General features: G+C 37.6%; 1 long non-coding RNA gene across 1 annotated transcript in view; it reads left to right on the top strand.

Moving 5' to 3' along the window:
* The window catches only part of LOC116408294, a 37,600-nt gene that overhangs the window by 1,352 nt on the left and 17,373 nt on the right, over positions 1-18,875 (top strand). The window contains exon 3 of the long non-coding RNA XR_004220852.1: positions 723-824. This is a non-coding gene — a long non-coding RNA (uncharacterized LOC116408294). The remainder of the gene's footprint in view (positions 1-722; positions 825-18,875) is intronic.

The raw sequence follows: 18,875 nt of genomic DNA, 5'->3' as shown, positions 1-18,875 counted from the left end.
GATTGTTTTGCATCCAATAAGGATTAATTATATCTTAGTTGGGATCAAATACAAAGCACAGTTTTATTATTACAGAGAAAAAGGAAATCAATTTTAAAAGTCCTAATTATTTGATTATAATGGAATCTATGGGAGACAGGCTTTCCGTAATTCGGAGCTTTCTGGATAATGGGTTTCCGGATAAGGGGTCCGATACCTGTACTGGTTTTTAACTTCCACAGAGCTGCCATATTGAGTAGCTGAGTAGACAGTTCAGAGAGACTGGCAAACAACAAATTCAGATTTTGTAATCTAATTTGGGCCCAGGCCCTCAAAAATTGGTAAAAAAGATGGGAAGCAGGAGATGAAGGAAAAGGGAAGAAGGTGGGAATGTTTGGTAGAGAAGAGAGCAAGATTGGTTACAAACCAATTGGAATGGGACAGGCAGGGAGTGAAGTAAGTAAGATGCAATTTTTAAAAGTTGATTTTCATTTTTATTTATAGGGAAAATTCATTACATTTTTCTTGTAAATTTACTAGCACTTTGTACACTCATTTTGGGGCTATTTTTACCATTTTGTTGACTTAGTTTAGAGTTTGGATAAACTATTTTTCAATGATTAGGAGGAATGTTTATTGAACTACATATATGCAGCAATGAGATACTGTTTTTTAACTGCCGCAGATCTACCATATTGAGATGGTTAGTGTACGGTGTAAACAATTCTTTCATATTTTCCTAGGTAAATTTGAAGATGGAGAAAGAGGAGGATATTTGGTAGAAAGAAAAGGGAGATTTATTGAAAGCTGTAAAAGGAGAAAAAACAGACAGTTGAGCAATACAGGTAAAGTTAATCTACTCTCTTTATATAGAAAAATTGTGTAATCATAAAAAATGATTTATATAATAATTAAAAAATGTATTGCATATTATTTTTCCAATCTTTAATTATCCAAAATTATCTATACAGTAGTGTGTATATGTATATATATATATCATGAAATAATCCATGGCCAGCACACCCTTAAAATTCAAAAAAAATTTTTTATTGAAAACTCGTTGTTTAAAAACCAACGTTTCGGTCCTCATTAGGACCTTTATCAAGCATCCTTGATAAAGGTCCTAATCAGGACTGAAACGTTGGTTTTTAAACAATGAGTTTTCAATAAAAAAATTTTTTTGAATTTTAAGGGTGTGCCGGCCATGGATTATTTCATGCTAAATACTCAGATTTTGGCTGTGCACCCCACAGAATACTAAAGCCTTGGAGTGCAGACACCATCAGGACTGTATATATATATATATATATATATATATATATATACACACTACTAATTATTTTTCCAATCTTTAATTATCCAAAATTATCTATACAGTAGTGTATAGATATGGATTAATGTGGCTTCAAATGGCAGATATTGGATTGCTATGTTTATATAACAGTGATGATAATTATGGTATATATTTAAATAGAATGCTGTTTAAGGTAGTGGTGACTTATGCATAAGAATGATTACAATACCTATGTTGTACAATATGATGTGTTTGATCCCACAAACTCTGGTTTCCCCTTCTTCTCCTCTTTTTGATATAAGGTTTTAATTGTTATATGTTATGGAGTTTTTCACATTTTATCATGTTACTAATTTTATCTTTTTGACACTTTGTGTACTGGTCAATGGGTTGGGTTAATTTTGAGTACAGAGGGGTATATTTGCATTATATTAATATGGGAGTAAGTATAATAATAGGGGAGTTTTATGTTTATGTCACTTTTCGTATGAATACTTATTTACTATAGGTCTTTTATTGAGATATATGAAGCGGCTTTTTATATTTATTTTTTCTATTGTACACCTGAGATAATTGACATGCAAGTATAGACTGAAATAAGAGTGACACGTCTATGTGAATTCTATACCATACACAATGGGTTAAAATAGGTTAATTACCTGTGTGCACTGATTGGATTATATTTGTATTTAACTATGCACCTCACTTCCTTTCACTGTCCTGATGACGATCCTATATGGATCGAAACGCGTAGACATTATGTTTAAATTAAAAAAAGATTTTGATTCCGCGAAAAAACTCATGGCTGGGAGTGGATATCCCTGTCTCTCCAGAGTGGTAAAGTCAGGCTTTACAATACAGGGTGCTCCTACCATCATGCAAAGGGTGTTAACAGCTTAGCATTCTGTGCTCTTTCCCATTTACTAGTTGTCTCCCTCATTTCTAATTCAGTACATCTTCTCTTCCCCAGTCTGTAATTCTGTGCCTCTTCTTCTCTTCTCTAATGTGCAATACATTAGTTCATACACACCATTTAAAGAAATGGGACCTGCTATCCAGAATTCTCAGACCTGGGGTTTTCCGGATAAGGGACCTTTCCGTAATTTAGATCTCCCTAATGTAAGTCTGCTAAAAATCATTTAAATATGAAATAAACCCAATAGGACTGTTCTGCCTCCAAAATAGATGAACTATTTCTTAGTTGGGGTCAAGTACAAGGTACTGTTTTATTATTACAGAGAAAAATAGGAATCAATTTTAAAAATTACAATTATTTGCTTATAATGGAGTCTATGTGAGATGGCCTTTCCGTAATTCGGAACTTTCTGGATAAGGGATCCCTTACCTGTACTACATCATACACACTGATTCATTTCATTACTTTTTAACATCCCATTTACTATTTGTCTCCCTTATTTCTAATTCAGTACATCTTCTCTTCCCCAGTCTGTAATTCTGTGCCTCTTCTTCTCTTCTCTAATGTGCAATACATTAGTTCATACACACCATTTACAGAAATGGGACCTGTTATCCTGAATTCCCGGGACCTGGGGTTTTCCGGATAAGGGATCTTTCTGTAATTTAGATCTCCCTAATGTAAGTCTGCTAAAAGTCATTTAAATATGAAATAAACCCAATAGGACTGTTCTGCCTCCAATATAGATTAACTATTTCTTAGTTGGGATCAAGTACAAGGTACTGTTTTATTATTACAGAGAAAAAAAGGAATCAATTTTAAAAATTACAATTATTTGCTTATAATGGAGTCTATGTGAGATGGCCTTTCCGTAATTCGGAACTTTCTGGATAAGGGATCCCTTACCTGTACTACATCATACACACTGATTCATTTGATTACCATTTAACATCCCATTTACTAGTTGTCTCCCTGATTTCTAATTCAGTACATCTTCTCTTCCCCAGTCTGTCATTCTGTGCCTCTTCTTCTCTTCTCTAAAGTGCAATACATTAGTTCATACACACCATTTACAGAAATGGGACCTGTTATCCAGAATTCTCGGGACCTGGGGTTTTCCGGATAAGGGATCTTTCCGTAATTTAGATCTCCGTAATGTAAGTCTGCTAAAAATCATTTAAATATGACATAAACCCAATAGGACTGTTCTGCCTCCAATATAGATTATTTATATCTTAGTTGGGATCAAGTACAAGGTACTGATTTATTATTACAGAGAAAAAGGGAAACAAGTTTAAAAAATAGAATTAGAGGTATGGGATCCCTTATCTGGAAACCCGTTATCCAGAAACCACCGAATAACAGAAAGCCGGTCTCCCATAGACTCCATTTTAATCACATACTTCAGAATCTAAAAACTGATTTATTTTTTCTCTGTAATAATAAAACAGTACCTTGTAATTGATCCCAACTAAGATATAAATAATCCTTATTGGATGCAAAACAATCCTATTGGGTTTTATAAATGTTTTATCAATTATTTAGTAGACTTAAGGTATGGAGATCCAAATTACGGAAAGACCCCTTATCCGGAATACCCTTGGACCCGAGCATTCTGGATAATGGATCCTATACTTGTATTTGCTTCTAATGGAGTTATTGTGAGATGGCCATTCCGTAATTCTGAACTTTCTGGATAATGGGTTTCCGGATAAGGGATCCCCTACCTGTACTACATCATACACACTGATTCCTTTCATTACTGTTTAACACCCACAAGCCAGAAGCTAAGCTTTTCGCTACTTGTCCCGTCTGCAGCCCAGCTCGACTGTAACGTGGGGAAGAAGGCATACCCCTTTACGGAGGACAGACGGTAGTGCCAGATCACTCGGAGCATGAGGGTTGAGGAGTGTCACTGCTCTATTGAGGGGTAAAGTCAGGCTTGCTGCAATGTGAGGGGTAAAGTTGGCCTTGCCACACAGGGTACTTCTCCCACCATGGGTTGCCAGGAGAAGCTTTGGCTGATCCAGGGCTGCGCAGGTTTCCGCGAAAAAACTCATGGCTGGGAGTGGATATCCCTGTCTCTCCAGAGTGGTAAAGTCAGGCTTTACAATACAGGGTGCTCCTACCATCATGCAACGGGTGTTAACAGCTTAGCATTCTGTGCTCTTTCCCATTTACTAGTTGTCTCCCTCATTTCTAATTCAGTACATCTTCTCTTCCCTAGTCTGTAATTCTGTGCCTCTTCTTCTCTTCTCTAATGTGCAATACATTAGTTCATACACACCATTTAAAGAAATGGGACCTGCTATCCAGAATTCTCAGACCTGGGGTTTTCCGGATAAGGGATCTTTCCGTAATTTAGATCTCCCTAATGTAAGTCTGCTAAAAATCATTTAAATATGAAATAAACCCAATAGGACTGTTCTGCCTCCAAAATAGATAAACTATTTCTTAGTTGGGGTCAAGTACAAGGTACTGTTTTATTATTACAGAGAAAAATAGGAATCAATTTTAAAAATTACAATTATTTGCTTATAATGGAGTCTATGTGAGATGGCCTTTCCGTAATTCGGAACTTTCTGGATAAGGGATTCCTTACCTGTACTACATCATACACACTGATTCATTTCATTACTTTTTAACATCCCATTTACTATTTGTCTCCCTTATTTCTAATTCAGTACATCTTCTCTTCCCCAGTCTGTAATTCTGTGCCTCTTCTTCTCTTCTCTAATGTGCAATACATTAGTTCATACACACCATTTACAGAAATGGGACCTGTTATCCAGAATTCCCGGGACCTGGGGTTTTCCGGATAAGGGATCTTTCCGTAATTTAGATCTCCCTAACTTAAGTCTGCTAAAAGTCATTTAAATATGAAATAAACCCAATAGGACTGTTCTGCCTCCAATATAGATTAACTATTTCTTAGTTGGGATCAAGTACAAGGTACTGTTTTATTATTACAGAGAAAAAAAGGAATCAATTTTAAAAATTACAATTATTTGCTTATAATGGAGTCTATGTGAGATGGCCTTTCCGTAATTCGGAACTTTCTGGATAAGGGATCCCTTACCTGTACTACATCATACACACTGATTCATTTGATTACTATTTAACATCCCATTTACTAGTTGTCTCCCTCATTTCTAATTCAGTACATCTTCTCTTCCCCAGTCTGTCATTCTGTGCCTCTTCTTCTCTTCTCTAAAGTGCAATACATTAGTTCATACACACCATTTACAGAAATGGGACCTGTTATCCAGAATTCTCGGGACCTGGGGTTTTCCGGATAAGGGATCTTTCCGTAATTTAGATCTCCGTAATGTAAGTCTGCTAAAAATCATTTAAATATGACAAAAACCCAATAGGACTGTTCTGCCTCCAATATAGATTATTTATATCTTAGTTGGTATCAAGTACAAGGTACTGTTTTATTATTAAAGAGAAAAACAGTTAACAGTTAAAAAATAAATAGAATTAGAGGTATGGGATCCCTTATCTGGAAACCCGTTATCCAGAAACCACCGAATAACAGAAAGCCGGTCTCCCATAGACTCCGTTTTAATCACATACTTCAGAATCTAAAAACTGATTTATTTTTTCTCTGTAATAATAAAACAGTACCTTGTAATTGATCCCAACTAAGATATAAATAATCCTTATTGGGTGCAAAAGAATCCTATTGGGTTTTATAAATGTTTTATCAATTATTTAGTAGACTTAAGGTATGGAGATCCAAATTACGGAAAGACCCCTTATCCGGAATACCCTTGGACCCGAGCATTCTGGATAATGGATCCTATACTTGTATTTGCTTCTAATGGAGTTATTGTGAGATGGCCATTCCGTAATTCTGAACTTTCTGGATAATGGGTTTCCGGATAAGGGATCCCCTACCTGTACTACATCATACACACTGATTCCTTTCATTACTGTTTAACACCCACAAGCCAGAAGCTAAGCTTTTCGCTACTTGTCCCGTCTGCAGCCCAGCTCGACTGTAACGTGGGGAAGAAGGCATACCCCTTTACGGAGGACAGACGGTAGTGCCAGATCACTCGGAGCATGAGGGTTGAGGAGTGTCACTGCTCTATTGAGGGGTAAAGTCAGGCTTGCTGCAATGTGAGGGGTAAAGTTGGCCTTGCCACACAGGGTACTTCTCCCACCATGGGTTGCCAGGAGAAGCTTTGGCTGATCCAGGGCTGCACAGGTTTCCGCGAAAAAACTCATGGCTGGGAGTGGATATCCCTGTCTCTCCAGAGTGGTAAAGTCAGGCTTTACAATACAGGGTGCTCCTACCATCATGCAACGGGTGTTAACAGCTTAGCATTCTGTGCTCTTTCCCATTTACTAGTTGTCTCCCTCATTTCTAATTCAGTACATCTTCTCTTCCCCAGTCTGTAATTCTGTGCCTCTTCTTCTCTTCTCTAATGTGCAATACATTAGTTCATACACACCATTTAAAGAAATGGGACCTGCTATCCAGAATTCTCAGACCTGGGGTTTTCCGGATAAGGGATCTTTCCGTAATTTAGATCTCCCTAATGTAAGTCTGCTAAAAATCATTTAAATATGAAATAAACCCAACGGGACTGTTCTGCCTCCAAAATAGATGAACTATTTCTTAGTTGGGATCAAGTACAAGGTACTGTTTTATTATTACAGAGAAAAAGGGAATCAATTTTAAAAATTACAATTATTTGCTTATAATGGAGTCTATGTGAGATGGCCTTTCCGTAATTCGGAACTTTCTGGATAAGGGATCCCTTACCTGTACTACATCATACACACTGATTCATTTCATTACTATTTAACATCCCATTTACTAGTTGTCTCCCTCATTTCTAATTCAGTACATCTTCTCTTCCCCAGTCTGTCATTCTGTGCCTCTTCTTCTCTTCTCTAAAGTGCAATACATTAGTTCATACACACCATTTAAAGAAATGTGACCTGTTATACAGAATTCTTGGGACCTGGGGTTTTCCGGATAAGGGATCTTTCTGTTATTTAGATCTCCCTAATGTAAGTCTGCTAAAAGTCATTTAAATATGAAATAAACCCAATAGGACTGTTCTGCCTCCAATATAGATTAACTATTTCTTAGTTGGGATCAAGTACAAGGTACTGTTTTATTATTACAGAGAAAAAAAGGAATCAATTTTAAAAATTACAATTATTTGCTTATAATGGAGTCTATGTGAGATGGCCTTTCCGTAATTTGGAACTTTCTGGATAAGATATCCCTTACCTGTACTACATCATACACACTGATTCATTTGATTACTATTTAACATCCCATTTACTAGTTGTCTCCCTAATTTCTAATTCAGTACATCTTCTCTTCCCCAGTCTGTCATTCTGTGCCTCTTCTTCTCTTCTCTAAAGTGCAATACATTAGTTCATACACACCATTTACAGAAATGGGACCTGTTATCCAGAATTCTCGGGACCTGGGGTTTTCCGGATAAGGGATCTTTCCGTAATTTAGATCTCCGTAATGTAAGTCTGCTAAAAATCATTTAAATATGACATAAACCCAATAGGACTGTTCTGCCTCCAATATAGATTATTTATATCTTAGTTGGTATCAAGTACAAGGTACTGTTTTATTATTAAAGAGAAAAATAGTTAACAGTTAAAAAATAAATAGAATTACAGGTATGGGATCCCTTATCTGGAAACCCGTTATCCAGAAACCACCGAATAACAGAAAGCCGGTCTCCCATAGACTCTGTTTTAATCACATACTTCAGAATCTAAAAACTGATTTATTTTTTCTCTGTAATAATAAAACAGTACCTTGTAATTGATCCCAACTAAGATATAAATAATCCTTATTGGGTGCAAAACAATCCTATTAAGTTTTATAAATGTTTTATCAATTATTTAGTAGACTTAAGGTATGGAGATCCAAATTACGGAAAGACCCCTTATCCGGAATACCCTTGGACCCGAGCATTCTGGATAATGGATCCTATACTTGTATTTGCTTCTAATGGAGTTATTGTGAGATGGCCATTCCGTAATTCTGAACTTTCTGGATAATGGGTTTCCGGATAAGGGATCCCCTACCTGTACTACATCATACACACTGATTCCTTTCATTACTGTTTAACACCCACAAGCCAGAAGCTAAGCTTTTCGCTACTTGTCCCGTCTGCAGCCCAGCTCGACTGTAACGTGGGGAAGAAGGCATACCCCTTTACGGAGGACAGACGGTAGTGCCAGATCACTCGGAGCATGAGGTTCGAGGAGTGTCACTGCTCTATTGAGGGGTAAAGTCAGGCTTGCTGCAATGTGAGGGGTAAAGTTGGCCTTGCCACACAGGGTACTTCTCCCACCATGGGTTGCCAGGAGAAGCTTTGGCTGATCCAGGGCTGCACAGGTTTCCGCGAAAAAACTCATGGCTGGGAGTGGATATCCCTGTCTCTCTAGAGTGGTAAAGTCAGGCTTTACAATACAGGGTGCTCCTACCATCATGCAACGGGTGTTAACAGCTTAGCATTCTGTGCTCTTTCCCATTTACTAGTTGTCTCCCTCATTTCTAATTCAGTACATCTTCTCTTCCCCAGTCTGTAATTCTGTGCCTCTTCGTCTCTTCTCTAATGTGCAATACATTAGTTCATACACACCATTTAAAGAAATGGGACCTGCTATCCAGAATTCTCAGACCTGGGGTTTTCCGGATAAGGGACCTTTCCGTAATTTAGATCTCCCTAACTTAAGTCTGCTAAAAGTCATTTAAATATGAAATAAACCCAATAGGACTGTTCTGCCTCCAATATAGATGAACTATTTCTTAGTTGGGATCAAGTACAAGGTACTGTTTTATTATTACAGAGAAAAAAAGGAATCAATTTTAAAAATTACAATTATTTGCTTATAATGGAGTCTATGTGAGATGGCCTTTCCGTAATTCGGAACTTTCTGGATAAGGGATCCCTTACCTGTACTACATCATATATACTGATTCATTTGATTACTATTTAACATCCCATTTACTAGTTGTCTCCCTGATTTCTAATTCAGTACATCTTCTCTTCCCCAGTCTGTCATTCTGTGCCTCTTCTTCTCTTCTCTAAAGTGCAATACATTAGTTCATACACACCATTTACAGAAATGGGACCTGTTATCCAGAATTCTCGGGACCTGGGGTTTTCCGGATAAGGGATCTTTCCGTAATTTAGATCTCCGTAATGTAAGTCTGCTAAAAATCATTTAAATATGACATAAACCCAATAGGACTGTTCTGCCTCCAATATAGATTATTTATATCTTAGTTGGTATCAAGTACAAGGTACTGTTTTATTATTACAGAGAAAAAGGGAAACAGTTTAAAAAAATAGAATTACAGGTATGGGATCCCTTATCTGGAAACCCGTTATCCAGAAACCACCGAATAACAGAAAGCCGGTGTCCCATAGACTCCATTTTAATCACATACTTCAGAATCTAAAAACTGATTTATTTTTTCTCTGTAATAATAAAACAGTACCTTGTAATTGATCCCAACTAAGATATAAATAATCCTTATTGGATGCAAAACAATCCTATTGGGTTTTATAAATGTTTTATCAATTATTTAGTAGACTTAAGGTATGGAGATCCAAATTACGGAAAGACCCCTTATCCGGAATACCCTTGGACCCGAGCATTCTGGATAATGGATCCTATACTTGTATTTGCTTCTAATGGAGTTATTGTGAGATGGCCATTCCGTAATTCTGAACTTTCTGGATAATGGGTTTCCGGATAAGGGATCCCCTACCTGTACTACATCATACACACTGATTCCTTTCATTACTGTTTAACACCCACAAGCCAGAAGCTAAGCTTTTCGCTACTTGTCCCGTCTGCAGCCCAGCTCGACTGTAACGTGGGGAAGAAGGCATACCCCTTTACGGAGGACAGACGGTAGTGCCAGATCACTCGGAGCATGAGGGTTGAGGAGTGTCACTGCTCTATTGAGGGGTAAAGTCAGGCTTGCTGCAATGTGAGGGGTAAAGTTGGCCTTGCCACACAGGGTACTTCTCCCACCATGGGTTGCCAGGAGAAGCTTTGGCTGATCCAGGGCTGCACAGGTTTCCGCGAAAAAACTCATGGCTGGGAGTGGATATCCCTGTCTCTCCAGAGTGGTAAAGTCAGGCTTTACAATACAGGGTGCTCCTACCATCATGCAACGGGTGTTAACAGCTTAGCATTCTGTGCTCTTTCCCATTTACTAGTTGTCTCCCTCATTTCTAATTCAGTACATCTTCTCTTCCCCAGTCTGTAATTCTGTGCCTCTTCTTCTCTTCTCTAATGTGCAATACATTAGTTCATACACACCATTTAAAGAAATGGGACCTGCTATCCAGAATTCTCAGACCTGGGGTTTTCCGGATAAGGGATCTTTCCGTAATTTAGATCTCCCTAATGTAAGTCTGCTAAAAATCATTTAAATATGAAATAAACCCAACGGGACTGTTCTGCCTCCAAAATAGATGAACTATTTCTTAGTTGGGATCAAGTACAAGGTACTGTTTTATTATTACAGAGAAAAAGGGAATCAATTTTAAAAATTACAATTATTTGCTTATAATGGAGTCTATGTGAGATGGCCTTTCCGTAATTCGGAACTTTCTGGATAAGGGATCCCTTACCTGTACTACATCATACACACTGATTCATTTCATTACTATTTAACATCCCATTTACTAGTTGTCTCCCTCATTTCTAATTCAGTACATCTTCTCTTCCCCAGTCTGTCATTCTGTGCCTCTTCTTCTCTTCTCTAAAGTGCAATACATTAGTTCATACACACCATTTAAAGAAATGTGACCTGTTATCCAGAATTCTCGGGACCTGGGGTTTTCCGGATAAGGGATCTTTCCGTAATTTAGATCTCCGTAATGTAAGTCTGCTAAAAATCATTTAAATATGACATAAACCCAATAGGACTGTTCTGCCTCCAATATAGATTATTTATATCTTAGTTGGTATCAAGTACAAGGTACTGTTTTATTATTAAAGAGAAAAACAGTTAACAGTTATAAAATAAATAGAATTACAGGTATGGGATCCCTTATCTGGAAACCCGTTATCCAGAAACCACCGAATAACAGAAAGCCGGTCTCCCATAGACTCCGTTTTAATCACATACTTCAGAATCTAAAAACTGATTTATTTTTTCTCTGTAATAATAAAACAGTACCTTGTAATTGATCCCAACTAAGATATAAATAATCCTTATTGGGTGCAAAACAATCCTATTAAGTTTTATAAATGTTTTATCAATTATTTAGTAGACTTAAGGTATGGAGATCCAAATTACGGAAAGACCCCTTATCCGGAATACCCTTGGACCCGAGCATTCTTGATAATGGATCCTATACTTGTATTTGCTTCTAATGGAGTTATTGTGAGATGGCCATTCCGTAATTCTGAACTTTCTGGATAATGGGTTTCCGGATAAGGGATCCCCTACCTGTACTACATCATACACACTAATCATTACTGTTTAACACCCACAAGCCAGAAGCTAAGCTTTTCGCTACTTGTCCCGTCTGCAGCCCAGCTCGACTGTAACGTGGGGAAGAAGGCATACCCCTTTACGGAGGACAGACGGTAGTGCCAGATCACTCGGAGCATGAGGGTTGAGGAGTGTCACTGCTCTATTGAGGGGTAAAGTCAGGCTTGCTGCAATGTGAGGGGTAAAGTTGGCCTTGCCACACAGGGTACTTCTCCCACCATGGGTTGCCAGGAGAAGCTTTGGCTGATCAAGGGCTGCACAGGTTTCCGCGAAAAAAACTCATGGCTGGGAGTGGATATCCCTGTCTCTCCAGAGTGGTAAAGTCAGGCTTTACAATACAGGGTGCTCCTACCATCATGCAACGGGTGTTAACAGCTTAGCATTCTGTGCTCTTTCCCATTTACTAGTTGTCTCCCTCATTTCTAATTCAGTACATCTTCTCTTCCCCAGTCTGTAATTCTGTGCCTCTTCGTCTCTTCTCTAATGTGCAATACATTAGTTCATACACACCATTTAAAGAAATGGGACCTGCTATCCAGAATTCTTAGACCTGGGGTTTTCCGGATAAGGGACCTTTCCGTAATTTAGATCTCCCTAACTTAAGTCTGCTAAAAGTCATTTAAATATGAAATAAACCCAATAGGACTGTTCTGCCTCCAATATAGATTAACTATTTCTTAGTTGGGATCAAGTACAAGGTACTGTTTTATTATTACAGAGAAAAAAAGGAATCAATTTTAAAAATTACAATTATTTGCTTATAATGGAGTCTATGTGAGATGGCCTTTCCGTAATTCGGAACTTTCTGGATAAGGGATCCCTTACCTGTACTACATCATATATACTGATTCATTTGATTACTATTTAACATCCCATTTACTAGTTGTCTCCCTCATTTCTAATTCAGTACATCTTCTCTTCCCCAGTCTGTCATTCTGTGCCTCTTCTTCTCTTCTCTAAAGTGCAATACATTAGTTCATACACACCATTTACAGAAATGGGACCTGTTATCCAGAATTCTCGGGACCTGGGGTTTTCCGGATAAGGGATCTTTCCGTAATTTAGATCTCCGTAATGTAAGTCTGCTAAAAATCATTTAAATATGACATAAACCCAATAGGACTGTTCTGCCTCCAATATAGATTATTTATATCTTAGTTGGTATCAAGTACAAGGTACTGTTTTATTATTACAGAGAAAAAGGGAAACAGTTTAAAAAAATAGAATTACAGGTATGGGATCCCTTATCTTGAAACCCGTTATCCAGAAACCACCGAATAACAGAAAGCCGGTCTCCCATAGACTCCATTTTAATCACATACTTCAGAATCTAAAAACTGATTTATTTTTTCTCTGTAATAATAAAACAGTACCTTGTAATTGATCCCAACTAAGATATAAATAATCCTTATTGGAGGCAAAACAATCCTATTGGGTTTTATAAATGTTTTATCAATTATTTAGTAGACTTAAGGTATGGAGATCCAAATTACGGAAAGACCCCTTATCCGGAATACCCTTGGACCCGAGCATTCTGGATCATGGATCCTATACTTGTATTTGCTTCTAATGGAGTTATTGTGAGATGGCCATTCCGTAATTCTGAACTTTCTGGATAATGGGTTTCCGGATAAGGGATCCCCTACCTGTACTACATCATACACACTGATTCCTTTCATTACTGTTTAACACCCACAAGCCAGAAGCTAAGCTTTTCGCTACTTGTCCCGTCTGCAGCCCAGCTCGACTGTAACGTGGGGAAGAAGGCATACCCCTTTACGGAGGACAGACGGTAGTGCCAGATCACTCGGAGCATGAGGGTTGAGGAGTGTCACTGCTCTATTGAGGGGTAAAGTCAGGCTTGCTGCAATGTGAGGGGTAAAGTTGGCCTTGCCACACAGGGTACTTCTCCCACCATGGGTTGCCAGGAGAAGCTTTGGCTGATCCAGGGCTACACAGGTTTCCGCGAAAAAACTCATGGCTGGGAGTGGATATCCCTGTCTCTCCAGAGTGGTAAAGTCAGGCTTTACAATACAGGGTGCTCCTACCATCATGCAAAGGGTGTTAACAGCTTAGCATTCTGTGCTCTTTCCCATTTACTAGTTGTCTCCCTCATTTCTAATTCAGTACATCTTCTCTTCCCCAGTCTGTAATTCTGTGCCTCTTCTTCTCTTCTCTAATGTGCAATACATTAGTTCATACACACCATTTAAAGAAATGGGACCTGCTATCCAGAATTCTCAGACCTGGGGTTTTCCGGATAAGGGATCTTTCCATAATTTAGATCTCCCTAATGTAAGTCTGCTAAAAATCATTTAAATATGAAATAAACCCAATAGGACTGTTCTGCCTCCAAAATAGATAAACTATTTCTTAGTTGGGGTCAAGTACAAGGTACTGTTTTATTATTACAGAGAAAAATAGGAATCAATTTTAAAAATTACAATTATTTGCTTATAATGGAGTCTATGTGAGATGGCCTTTCCGTAATTCGGAACTTTCTGGATAAGGGATTCCTTACCTGTACTACATCATACACACTGATTCATTTCATTACTTTTTAACATCCCATTTACTATTTGTCTCCCTTATTTCTAATTCAGTACATCTTCTCTTCCCCAGTCTGTAATTCTGTGCCTCTTCTTCTCTTCTCTAATGTGCAATACATTAGTTCATACACACCATTTACAGAAATGGGACCTGTTATCCAGAATTCCCGGGACCTGGGGTTTTCCGGATAAGGGATCTTTCCGTAATTTAGATCTCCCTAACTTAAGTCTGCTAAAAGTCATTTAAATATGAAATAAACCCAATAGGACTGTTCTGCCTCCAATATAGATTAACTATTTCTTAGTTGGGATCAAGTACAAGGTACTGTTTTATTATTACAGAGAAAAAAAGGAATCAATTTTAAAAATTACAATTATTTGCTTATAATGGAGTCTATGTGAGATGGCCTTTCCGTAATTCGGAACTTTCTGGATAAGGGATCCCTTACCTGTACTACATCATACACACTGATTCATTTGATTACTATTTAACATCCCATTTACTAGTTGTCTCCCTCATTTCTAATTCAGTACATCTTCTCTTCCCCAGTCTGTCATTCTGTGCCTCTTCTTCTCTTCTCTAAAGTGCAATACATTAGTTCATACACACCATTTACAGAAATGGGACCTGTTATCCAGAATTCTCGGGACCTGGGGTTTTCCGGATAAGGGATCTTTCCGTAATTTAGATCTCCGTAATGTAAGTCTGCTAAAAATCATTTAAATATGACATAAACCCAATAGGACTGTTCTGCCTCCAATATAGATTATTTATATCTTAGTTGGGATCAAGTACAAGGTACTGTTTTATTATTACAGAGAAAAAGGGAAACAGTTTAAAAAAAATAGAATTAGAGGTATGGGATCCCTTATCTGGAAACCCGTTATCCAGAAACCACCGAATAACAGAAAGCCGGTCTCCCATAGACTCCATTTTAATCACATACTTCAGAATCTAAAAACTGATTTATTTTTTCTCTGTAATAAAAAAACAGTACCTTGTAATTGATCCCAACTAAGATATAAATAATCCTTATTGGATGCAAAACAATCCTATTGGGTTTTATAAATGTTTTATCAATTATTTAGTAGACTTAAGGTATGGAGATCCAAATTACGGAAAGACCCCTTATCCGGAATACCCTTGGACCCGAGCATTCTGGATAATGGATCCTATACTTGTATTTGCTTCTAATGGAGTTATTGTGAGATGGCCATTCCGTAATTCTGAACTTTCTGGATAATGGGTTTCCGGATAAGGGATCCCCTACCTGTACTACATCATACACACTGATTCCTTTCATTACTGTTTAACACCCACAAGCCAGAAGCTAAGCTTTTCGCTACTTGTCCCGTCTGCAGCCCAGCTCGACTGTAACGTGGGGAAGAAGGCATACCCCTTTACGGAGGACAGACGGTAGTGCCAGATCACTCGGAGCATGAGGGTTGAGGAGTGTCACTGCTCTATTGAGGGGTAAAGTCAGGCTTGCTGCAATGTGAGGGGTAAAGTTGGCCTTGCCACACAGGGTACTTCTCCCACCATGGGTTGCCAGGAGAAGCTTTGGCTGATCCAGGGCTGCACAGGTTTCCGCGAAAAAACTCATGGCTGGGAGTGGATATCCCTGTCTCTCCAGAGTGGTAAAGTCAGGCTTTACAATACAGGGTGCTCCTACCATCATGCAACGGGTGTTAACAGCTTAGCATTCTGTGCTCTTTCCCATTTACTAGTTGTCTCCCTCATTTCTAATTCAGTACATCTTCTCTTCCCCAGTCTGTAATTCTGTGCCTCTTCTTCTCTTCTCTAATGTGCAATACATTAGTTCATACACACCATTTAAAGAAATGGGACCTGCTATCCAGAATTCTCAGACCTGGGGTTTTCCGGATAAGGGATCTTTCCGTAATTTAGATCTCCCTAATGTAAGTCTGCTAAAAATCATTTAAATATGAAATAAACCCAATAGGACTGTTCTGCCTCCAAAATAGATAAACTATTTCTTAGTTGGGGTCAAGTACAAGGTACTGTTTTATTATTACAGAGAAAAATAGGAATCAATTTTAAAAATTACAATTATTTGCTTATAATGGAGTCTATGTGAGATGGCCTTTCCGTAATTCGGAACTTTCTGGATAAGGGATCCCTTACATGTACTACATCATACACACTGATTCATTTCATTACTTTTTAACATCCCATTTACTATTTGTCTCCCTGATTTCTAATTCAGTACATCTTCTCTTCCCCAGTCTGTCATTCTGTGCCTCTTCTTCTCTTCTCTAAAGTGCAATACATTAGTTCATACACACCATTTACAGAAATGGGACCTGTTATCCAGAATTCTCGGGACCTGTGGTTTTCCGGATAAGGGATCTTTCCGTAATTTAGATCTCCGTAATGTAAGTCTGCTAAAAATCATTTAAATATGACAAAAACCCAATAGGACTGTTCTGCCTCCAATATAGATTATTTATATCTTAGTTGGTATCAAGTACAAGGTACTGTTTTATTATTAAAGAGAAAAACAGTTAACAGTTAAAAAATAAATAGAATTACAGGTATGGGATCCCTTATCTGTAAACCCGTTATCCAGAAACCACCGAATAACAGAAAGCCGGTCTCCCATAGACTCCATTTTAATCACATACTTCAGAATCTAAAAACTGATTTATTTTTTCTCTGTAATAATAAAACAGTACCTTGTAATTGATCCCAACTAAGATATAAATAATCCTTATTGGGTGCAAAACAATCCTATTAAGTTTTATAAATGTTTTATAAATTTTTTAGTAGACTTAAGGTATGGAGATCCAAATTACGGAAAGACCCCTTATCCGGAATACCCTTGGACCCGAGCATTCTGGATAATGGATCCTATACTTGTATTTGCTTCTAATGGAGTTATTGTGAGATGGCCATTCCGTAATTCTGAACTTTCTGGATAATGGGTTTCCGGATAAGGGATCCCCTACCTGTACTACATCATACACACTGATTCATTTCATTACTTTTTAACATCCCATTTACTATTTGTCTCCCTTATTTCTAATTCAGTACATCTTCTCTTCCCCAGTCTGTAATTCTGTGCCTCTTCTTCTCTTCTCTAAAGTGCAATACATTAGTTCATACACACCATTTACAGAAATGGGACCTGTTATCCAGAATTCCCGGGACCTGGGGTTTTCCGGATAAGGGATCTTTCCGTAATTTAGATCTACCTAACTTAAGTCTGCTAAAAGTCATTTAAATATGAAATAAACCCAATAGGACTGTTCTGCCTCCAATATAGATTAACTATTTCTTAGTTGGGATCAAGTACAAGGTCCTGTTTTATTATTACAGAGAAAAAAAGGAATCAATTTTAAAAATTACAATTATTTGCTTATAATGGAGTCTATGTGAGATGGCCTTTCCGTAATTCGGAACTTTCTGGATAAGGGATTCCTTACCTGTACTACATCATACACACTGATTCATTTCATTACTTTTTAACATCCCATTTATTATTTGTCTCCCTTATTTCTAATTCAGTACATCTTCTCTTCCCCAGTCTGTAATTCTGTGCCTCTTCTTCTCTTCTCTAATGTGCAATACATTAGTTCATACACACCATTTACAGAAATGGGACCTGTTATCCAGAATTCCCGGGACCTGGGGTTTTCCGGATAAGGGATCTTTCCGTAATTTAGATCTCCCTAACTTAAGTCTGCTAAAAGTCATTTAAATATGAAATAAACCCAATAGGACTGTTCTGCCTCCAATATAGATTAACTATTTCTTAGTTGGGATCAAGTACAAGGTCCTGTTTTATTATTACAGAGAAAAAAAGGAATCAATTTTAAAAATTACAATTATTTGCTTATAATGGAGTCTATGTGAGATGGCCTTTCCGTAATTTGGAACTTTCTGGATAAGATATCCCTTACCTGTACTACATCATACACACTGATTCATTTGATTACTATTTAACATCCCATTTACTAGTTGTCTCCCTAATTTCTAATTCAGTACATCTTCTCTTCCCCAGTCTGTCATTCTGTGCCTCTTCTTCTCTAAAGTGCAATACATTAGTTCATACACACCATTTACAGAAATGGGACCTGTTATCCAGAATTCTCGGGACCTGGGGTTTTCCGGATAAGGGATCTTTCCGTAATTTAGATCTCCGTAATGTAAGTCTGCTAAAAATCATTTAAATATGACATAAACCCAATAGGACTGTTCTGCCTCCAATATAGATTATTTATATCTTAGTTGGTATCAAGTACAAGGTACTGTTTTATTATTAAAGAGAAAAACAGTTAACAGTTAAAAAATAAATAGAATTACAGGTATGGGATCCCTTATCTGGAAACCCGTTATCCAGAAACCACCGAATAACAGAAAGCCGGTCTCCCATAGACTCTGTTTTAATCACATACTTCAGAATCTAAAAACTGATTTATTTTTTCTCTGTAATAATAAAACAGTACCTTGTAATTGATCCCAACTAAGATATAAATAATCCTTATTGGGTGCAAAACAATCCTATTAAGTTTTATAAATGTTTTATCAATTATTTAGTAGACTTAAGGTATGGAGATCCAAATTACGGAAAGACCCCTTATCCGGAATACCCTTGG

The sequence above is a fragment of the Xenopus tropicalis genome, chromosome 1, assembly GCF_000004195.4.
Source record: "Xenopus tropicalis strain Nigerian chromosome 1, UCB_Xtro_10.0, whole genome shotgun sequence".
Lineage (NCBI taxonomy): Eukaryota > Metazoa > Chordata > Amphibia > Anura > Pipidae > Xenopus > Xenopus tropicalis.
Note: the sequence above shows the minus strand (reverse complement) of the source record. Positions and strands in the feature narration are given on the sequence as shown.